This window comes from Protopterus annectens, chromosome 1.part0 (genome assembly GCF_019279795.1).
Source record: "Protopterus annectens isolate FY-2018-M chromosome 1.part0, PAN1.0, whole genome shotgun sequence".
NCBI lineage: Eukaryota > Metazoa > Chordata > Ceratodontiformes > Protopteridae > Protopterus > Protopterus annectens.
In genome coordinates, this window is record NC_056725.1 from 752595377 (window position 1) to 752605514 (window position 10138).

General features: G+C 35.7%; 1 protein-coding gene across 1 annotated transcript in view; it reads left to right on the forward strand.

Moving 5' to 3' along the window:
* Positions 1-1375: 1375 nt before the first annotated feature.
* Positions 1376-10138, forward strand: part of TMEM91 (transmembrane protein 91) — a 1107521-nt gene continuing 1098758 nt past the window's right edge. Inside the window, exon 1 of the mRNA XM_044062730.1 lies at positions 1376-1819. The gene's annotated coding sequence lies outside the window, so the exon portion shown is untranslated. The remainder of the gene's footprint in view (positions 1820-10138) is intronic.

Genomic DNA, 10138 nt, shown 5'->3' on the forward strand with positions numbered 1-10138 from the left:
ACACAAAGAGGAAAAAAGCAAACTGTCCAGGTCTGCATTTTAAGTTTAGCTATGGCTGAGCACCTGTACACATGCATACATACACATGCTGACACCCACACAAGCGTACCATGCAACCATATTATTTTAAATCTCTCAAGTACAGAGGACCCGATTGTATTATTACTTTTAGAATAGGAACCTTACTGCAGGAGGTGGTGTCAATGCTTCTCTACAAGAGGAATTGTCTTAGCTCTAGTGGATAAACCTGCTAATGTCTCTCCTCATTAAGTTGTAACTACTTTTTTTATTATGTATTTCTTTGCTTTGTTAAACATCCCCAAACTATGTGGATTTTCTGCTTGTCTTCGGGAAATACATTCAGATTTCTTTATGAGATATAGTGTGTATATTTTTTCACTAACGATATTGAGCTTATTTAATAGAAATTGTGCTGTTTTGAGGTTACTATATGTTGCAGCTGCATGGAAGGCTGGTGTTCTGGCAGTTGTATGAAATGGAAAGTGAGAGAAACAAAGGAAGCTGCCTGCCTATTTACATGAGTATCAGCTATATCAAAAAAGTCAACTCTCTATAGATTGTCTCACGCTGCACGTCATCTCCAGTCAACTTGACAACAGAATGTCTTATTTTTAGTAGTTCTTCCAGCTCGATGAAACTAAACAAATCAATAATATCAGCCCTACCATAGTTTGCAGTATCAATGCCTTAGGCAGTATAGCAGTTGGTTAAGAAAAATGCATGTATTTCCGTGATGATTGCTACACTGACTCGTTTTGCTTGGGGAAGGTGCTGGTTTAGGATAAATCATAATTATCCCATATCTCTGGAGAGGGTCCGCTTACTTCCTAACCCTCTCCCTGCAGGGTCGCCGCAGACAGATAAATGTTAGGATAGTGGCATTCATTTATCCCTCGCGTAGGGTTACCACCTGTCCCACTCTTTGGGCAATTGTGTCCTGCAAAAAACTGAAAAAATGGCAAATGTTCTGAGATTTTAGGACAAAAATATTTCCTATATTTTAAGTAAGTGAAACATCTAAATGTTATAAGAAACAGAATAAGCAACTAAAATGCTAGAAGAAGCCTTTATTAAGGCAAAATAATGAAGTTCTGTCCTTTGTACTGGCTGTGGGTATGTTTCGCCTTGCAAAATCTGACGTTTGTACCAAAAATGTCCCACTTTGGGAATTTGAAAAGGTGGCAACCCTATTAACCCTCGGTTGTGTAAGTGGTCCTGCTGTAAAGGACTCTAATATATCTTTGTGACGGGGAAAACTATTAAGGGACGTTCCACCTCGTCACCGATGTCACTCGAGTGAGGCACATTTTACAAACGACTGCTTCATCTCTAGGAAGTTAAAAAGCGATAGGGACTCTTTAGGACCCCGGGGACACCTCTCTGCGGCAGCAATAGCTGCAGCGCGGACGATTAAGAAACGGAGTTCTAAACCAGCGCGAGCATTCCTCGAGGTAGGGGATAGCAGCGAGCCTGGCAAACTATTATACACCCCTGCAACAGGATACACGTTGCTCAACCTTGCCAACTTCCCAACGAGCCTTACTTTCTTCTCTGCATTTTATGGATTGGTGTTGTGTGGCACAGAGAAGCAGAGTGAGGATTGGTGTGTGGCACAGAGAAGCAGTGTGAATCGGTATGAGTCTCTTGCAGTAGCGCTGCACGGAAATTTGCACCAGATGGAACACTGAGGGGGTGACATCCCCCCCAACTTGTGCATCTAAGTTTGGTGACTTACTGACTGAAGGGTCTAAGGGTGTATGTAACAGGATACCTTGTCCTCTGTCATGCCTGGTGGCAGGTAAGTACGCAGCCTTCTTTGCATGCTGCTACCAGTGAGTGAACAGGTACTGGTCCTTAGTATTGTTCCCGAAGTAAAACGTTTTGACTTACATTGTCTGTGAGATCTAGTTTGTAAAACGTAATCCACTGCAAATAAAAAAGTTTGTATATGAAAGAAAATAATGCAATTATTGACAAGCATACTTAGTGGCTATTTTCGGGAACAGCTGAACAGTTTTGCTTATATTAGAAGTCTGCAGCAATTTCAGTACAAAGGAGAAGTTCGTCCTCGTCATGTCTGTATGTGTTTGTTTATTGAAAGTGCAGCTTTTTTTCCTATGTTGCACAATAAACGTGAGTAAAAACAGTGCGACTATATACATACTTCTCAATCTCTTAGAGCAAGAGATCTGAACAAAGCCATAAATAAAAAGGGAAAAAGGCCCAAAAATAGGGACAATTTTTAAATATTGATCTTACAAACTTGCAAAGTTGCTAGAATAACAGGTTTTGCATTTGCATGAATTTTCTGAAGGACATGGAGTCTGAAACTTAAATGTCTCGCACTATGTTCTAACTTCAATGCTCTTCCACTAATTTGCCAGAAAACCATATTTTATATGAAAAATTAACAAAATATATGAGGCAAAAATCAGGACATTCTGCGAAAATCTTTACAGTTGAGGTATACTTGAGTGACTTCACTAACTGTAAAACAGGGGAAAGAAGCAAAATCTATAACTTTTAAATAGAAAATGTACAAAGATATACCATCCGATCTGTAAAGTAATCTGGAGATAAAGCTGTGAGCGTTCAAAAATGCGTGTATGTCTATAGTGATGCGATACTGAGACCACTAGTCAAATCTAATGTTTGCTAGCAACAGTGCATAGTGCTTCCTCTTTCTTCTTCCATCACTGTATACAAAGCAGACCTAAGTACTAATAAAAATGATCAAAGGTAGAAAAGTGCAAACTGCTTCCCTGGACACCAGCATGAATAATTTCACAAAACCTATCTGCTAAGCAATAGGAGTTCCGTTTGTCTCTGTGAGTAAGCGGGCGGGGGAGATGGGGTCCTTGCGTGACAGCCAAGCCCTCAAAAATGGATGCAGAAATTTTCACCCAAAAGGTGACCTGTATAAAATTGTGGCAGTATCTTGTCAACATGGTGTGTTTCAGGTAAATACTGATTAACATTTGCATCCCCATAATGTACCCTTGTATTTGCTTTCTAAGTAACATTCAGAGAAATTATTTATATTACTATTGGCACAAATTTTAGCACTGCAACCTATATTACCTTGAAATTAAGCGCCAGTAACAGCGAACTTCCACATCCCTGACTCCTTCTCACACATCTTAAAGCGCTTATTATTATTTGGTTTGTAGCGGAGTTGAACCCCCTGCACAACCGTACACATCGCTACGTATACTTATTCCGTGTTCGCTGTACATCAGGGAACATTTTCCAAGACATACAGCAATTTCAGATTTTGCACGTGTAAATGTATGTCACAGTCCTCTCACTTAATGTATCGCTTTTCCAAGCATTCCACGGTGCTTCCAGTCTTCAAACTTTACAGGATCCCTTCCCTACTGTGTGTATCAATGTTCTGGAAAGAAGATTGCGATTGTAACTGCATGATTTCCATCTATTCCTGCTTTTGTCACAGAATGCGTATCTGTACAGGAGAAAGAAACTTTTGTCTAAATATGCTTTAAATATAAATTGAATCGTGCATATTGAATGCACGTTTCCAAGCGTAACGTTATTTTTTTCACTGATGCCTATAAAACGAGTCTAGTGTTACACCTATGGTAACAGCCAATGTGTTTTAAACAAAGGAAATTATGTTGCGAGGTAATAGCATTACTAATATAATGTAATATATTATAATTTAATATATAACATAATATAATGTAACGTAATACAGAGTAGCCATCAAGGATGTGAAGCTAATTGGGTGCTTTAGCAATGATCCTAGTGCCAAACTATTGATCTAACAATCATATGCAGCATTAGCTAAGGATTTCCTGCTTTCTCTGATTTAGAATAAAATGCAGGCGATATTATTTTCTGTAGACATCAAGCAGTATGCCATCCTTTGTCACAAGACTAATTAATGCAGTTCTTTTCTGGAGCTAACTAAGCAAATTGGTTAGCCTTACATCTGCTTTCTGAAGCTGTCTTCTCTGATCCCCAGAATACTTCAGTGGTGTGCAAGTAACAGAGGATACAACAGAGGATGTAAGCTTCAAGGACCATGGTATGCAGAATGTGTCAAACTCATCTACAACTTGTCACTGTAACCTCTAGGTCATATAGGTCCATATATCACATTTGTTAGTAATGTATTAGTAATGCCAAAGCTGTGAGTTTAGATGAGTCAAATGAAAAAAAAATCATTGTTTTTTAATATTTTTTTAGTCAGCAGTAGTAATAGTAGTAGTATTAACTAGTATAATGGTTCATTATTGGCTTTAGTGGATAGACGCTGGATGCCATTTATAGTGGGCAGAGAATGTTAGAAGACATTGTAATGCTTGTGATGGGCCTTGTGGTTTATTGAAGTCCAACTACTGGACTAGGGGTATTGCAGTGATAATAAAATGAGTTAAAGTAAAACTCTAATGCAAGTAAAAAACAAAATTAGGTCTGTGGTAAACATTTTTGAAACAGATCCTTTGTAGTAATGCATGCCAGCAGAGGGCATTAACTTGTATGATAAGGTATTTTCTTTACTAATATTTACAGTACAAACTTTACCTTGTAACCAAGTGCTAAAACAGAAAACAAGGAACTGTATTATCAAATAGTGTAGTATCATATGTAATATGAAGTAACGCTGACCTTGAGTTCAGCCTGACTTGTTTAGTAATAACTGCACAGCTTTGTACAGCAGTTGCAACATAACACATAAAATCGACCAGTGGAGAAGGCAGTGACATTCTATTGTGATTTGAATATTTTTATATACACTTGTAACATTTTGATGATTTCAATCATTACTCTCCAGGCTTTCTTAGTTAAATTATATTAAATGTAGGAAGATGGGGACAAGCAGTGCAGAGTCTTGACACAAACAGAACATCTAAGCTGGTGTTCTGGTGCTCTCCTTTTGTGAAGTTTGGCATCTGTCTTAAATAATTGCGCGCAAACACATTTGTCTTGTGTGAAGTTGGCATGACTATTACATTTGTGTCCTGTACAGAGTTAGCATAATTATTTCATGTATTTTGATACTGCATGGCAAATGTAGTACAAACAATGTTATTATCATTATAATAATTATTATTATTATTATTATTATTATTATTATTACATAATTTTTAAAAGGTAGCATGCATTAAGAAGATAGCATATACTTCTGATGTTGGTAAATGACTCTAAACCTTTTATTTATTTATTTAATGTTTACTGAGCATGGAGGTGCATTTTCAAAGACAAATGTCTACCTGACTGAAACAAGTAAGAGGTGTGACTGTTGCAATCTTCTGCTTTTTTTTCTAAAGTGGTCTTTATTTATTGATATTTTTATTTATTAGTTGCCAGAACTGGTGGCTATGCTGATCACAACTGACCTTATGTCGTGTTACTCATTCAAATGACAACAAAGAAAATCAGCTTCAGTAATTTCCCAACCACATTTCTTGTTGTCTTGTTAACTACGTAAGGAGTCTAGACCTGGATTTGGTCATTGGATACTCTGGTCATAATGATACAGATACTCTAATGGTGAATCCTTTGTACTTCCTAAATGATGATCATATTTTTCAGTAATTGCAAAACAGGAACAATACAGTATCAGAGGTATTGTCGTTTGTTCCAACAGTCATTAGCAAGAAGTCTCTGAAGGGCACAATGCATAAGTATTGCAGAACACAATTGCTTCCACTATGTTTTCTGATTTTTCTACCAGGAATGCATTATATTATTCCTTTTAATGTCCTGATCACAGCTCTATCCACACGTGATCGTTATAGGTATAGGTGTGGTATATAATGCCAGTGTATCTTGATCAACAGCTGGACCTTGACATGTTAGCTATCAACTGTAACAATAAAAAAGCAATATGTTTACAAGAAGCAGCACCCACCCCACTCTCATGCAGAGAGCTATTTCTCCTTGACTCATTATATTCTGAGTTTGGGTTATTACAATTATGGGGAAAGGGATCTTCTCTACCTTCTTGAACTGTTAGCCACAGACTACTGGACTTTGCAGAACTGATCACACACACTCACAGCTCCAGACAGGGCAGAATGACCTTATATAATTGGGCAACTTGTTTCAAAAAGAAAAAAAGAAAGAAAGAAAGAAAGAAAGAAAGAAAGAAAGAAAGAAAGAAAAAGAAAGAAAGACAACCTATACATACACAATTAAGACTACTGTTGTGCACACGTATTCATAAGCATTAATGCGTCTCAGGCCATGAGTCTGAAGGGAAATAAAATATGGTACAATGGTTGTGTAATTCCTTGCATGGGTACCAGTAATATTAATGGAAAATAAGATTATGAATATTTTATTTGTTTTTGCAAATGGAGTTCACATGCTTACTATTTAGCTTTAGAGATGTCGGCAATATTAGTGGTGTTATCGCCTCCAACATGTTTACATATACTATTTCCATATTAAACAATGTTTTACTTTAAAACATTCACATATTTATTTAGATTAGTATCATAGTACAAATGCATTTATTACTTCAAAACTGCACATATCTAATTGATGATGAACATAATTTGTTATAAGTCAAATCTGGCAGTACTGTACCTGGTCTGTATTTGAATTTCAGTTATTTTCGATTGTGAATTTTATGTTACACAATAACGTACATCTCTGTCTTATTAAATATATATCTGACTGTGCCACTGTTAGCATATTACTGTATGTCTATTGTGTGTCTTCTACATGGGTTTAACATGGCCACTGATTTGGTTAACAATAAAATTACCCATGTACTGAAAGCAAATATGGAAGATGCTCACTTATTTTGCAGACCTCCCTGTCTTTATGGGTTCCTATCATAACTCTGAAACACAAATGCTCAAATCCATTTGACTGAAAACTCATTTCATGCAAAAGTGTACAAGTGTGTCGAAAGAATGCAATGATGTCAGTTCTTAACACAGGAGTTATTAAGGAGTAGCACAGTATGTGTGAATTATGATGGTCAGCATCATCTTCTACCCCCATACCTGTAGACGTCTGTGTTTGCTCTCCAGCACTGATTCACAGAGCGTGATCCTTTTTTTCTTGTTTCTGCAGTTGTGCATTCATGGATATATACATATATATATATATATATATATATATATATATATATATATATATATATTTGAGTTTACTTCATTTGATCGAAAGACCATTTCACCTAAACCCATTTGATCGACATTTCATTTGATCGAAAACCAGTATTCAAGGCAAAAAACAGGGATTTGTCCCCCTCCCCAGTGTCGTACAACCCTAGAGTTGGTATATATAGTTAGGGGGGTGTGAGGGGGGCTTAAAATCTGTACTTTTTTTATTTTATTTTCTTCTTTTAAAGGAAACTAGGTGGGGGGCTTCACCATATACACATATATGTACATACACATATATGTATGTATGTATATATATATATATATATATATATATATATATATATGTGTGTGTGTATATATATATATATATATATATATATATATATATATATATGTACAGTTTATATCTACACACACACGTATATGTGTGTGTGTATATATTTATATATATATATACACACACACACACACACACACACACACACACATAGATTCATAGGTACTTACTAGCCTGTTGATCCATGTGACTCTTTAGAAGCCTAGCCATATGTTCCCATAATGTTTTTTAGCCCTTATGTGATAAGTATGGATAACCCAGAGATAAGCTGAACATTAACAAGTTACCCCTTTTCGTGTGTGACAACAGTGCTAAACCAGGAGTGAATTTTCATTTGCAGTTACCCATCCATTCATCCACACTACGTTTGAAAAGTGTAAGAGAAGCACTTCGCAGACCAAGCGTGTCCCATTATCAACTCTCCTTTTAGTAATGAGATTTTAATAAGGTTTTTATAAATCATTTACTTATATAAATATATTTTAAATTAAAGTGGAGCTTGACAGAGATATAACCACATCATATTTTATTACGTTGAGTAACCATTTAGTAATAATAACTGAAAATTGGTAGAATGTAAAATGCTCTTATCTATGCCTATGCAATTAAAACACTGTAGTCAGTTATACTGTTTCAAGTATTCTGTCAGATTGTAATAGATCACAGATGTGCTTGCCATGAAACTGATAAACTCAACAAAATCCTTTTACCTCTTCTGGCATTTGAGTCACAAAAGTGTATTTAAAGGTATATATATTCTTAGATGTATAGCTAGAAACATTAACAAAATATGTACAATATAAGATATAACTTCATATTAAAACCAGATAATTCATAGCAAAGTTACACAATCAAATGCATATTTACATATTACAAAAAATAAAAAAAAAATAGTTTGATTACAGCATCAAATGAATCCATATATATTCCAAGGATATATATTCCATCTGCATATATACAAACATGTGGATATATAAACATATGTACGTGCACATGACACACATGCAAACACATGCACAAGCACATATATATTTAACAAGAGCCAGAGGGAAAAGTTTCTTTTGCCATGAAGAATGTCATAAATCCTCCCCAGTATGAATTTGCTTAAAATAATTTGCAATATTTAGAGTAAGAATGACAAACACTTGTTAGTGTTGCTACCCCTGTGAGTGTTGCTGTTGTTTTTCTACTTTTCAGGCATTATTATTGTATCCCTACTGGAATGAGATTCAGCAGACTCTGCTCTCTAATGTTACTTGACATGCTCAGTCTTTTCTGCATCATTTCTACATAAAATGCTGTATATCTCTGCAGCTCATTTAAATGTCTTATTTAGTTCATTTAGCAAAGACCAGACACATGTTCATGTTATATATAGGGACATCACATCCTTGATCTTCTTTTAATGCAATGTAATACTAATAATGTAATTAATGCAGTAATGTAATGTTAATGTATTGTTAATGTTAATGTAATGTAATGTTAATGTAATGTAATGTTAATGTTAATGTAATGTAATGTTAATGTAATGTAATGTTAACTTAACTAGTAATGTTACTGCATCATGGTGGAGAATGTGAATCGAAATGTTCTCAAGTCTACAACTAATATGAATTATCTGAACTAAAAATGAACGCATTTATTCAGGAAATGCTAAACATATCATTCCCAATATTTATGTGAATCCCGATATTCAAATTACATGGCTATCCTAAAATCAAACTACACACATGTGGCTAGATACATTTTGAGTGGTGGTCACCATAGTTGTCTGTACATTAGCAAAATGTAGTCAACATGGATGAAAAGATACACATTTAACCATGTAAGTGTCTATGTGTATAGGATAAGGCTGCCATTTTCATTATTTATTTAAAGAAGTTACTGTCACACTAGTCACATGACAGTGACTCCTTTAAATAAATAATGAAAATGACAGCCTTATCCTATACACATAGATACTTACATGGTTAAATACGATGCTACGGCGGTAGCGTTGTTACCTCACAGCAAGAGGTTCTCCTGTTCTGTTCTCGGCTGGGCTTGGGAGTGCCTTCTGTGTGGAGTCTGCATGTCCTCCCCGCGGTTGGGTAGCATTCGAAAGACATGGGTGTGCCTTTGTTGAAGGTTGGGTGTCGAGCTGGTACCTTGGTGTTTTGTAAAAAATCTACTGCAAATCATTAGTGGACCGGAGTTCCGCTGTGGTGACCCCTTACCGGGAAATGCCGAAAGACAAACAAACAAACTGTCACACTATTCACGTCAATGTAGTCTGCAAAATATGACACTGAAATATTAGCATATTTCATTAGAATCCTTTCAGTTTATGCAGGGAATAATGTAAGGGGCGATTTTCTTAAAATGTATGTAGTAAGTAATCAAGTGACACGTGAAGTACAATAAATGTATGTGTGTGTGTGTGTGTGTGTGTGTGTGTGTGTGTGTGTGTGTGTGTGTGTGTCTATGTATTATAGCAATGCATATGTGTATATCTGTGTGTTTATATATATATATATATATATGCTATACACATACGTGTGTGTGTGTGTCTGTGTCTGTGTGTTGCTGTGTAATTTCCAGTATCAGGCAATAACATAATGAAATAGGATCCCCAAAAATAGTGAAAAATCCACCTCAAATGTATAAAAGTGCGTATTTGATGATTACAAATGAATGTTTGTCCAAAATGAGT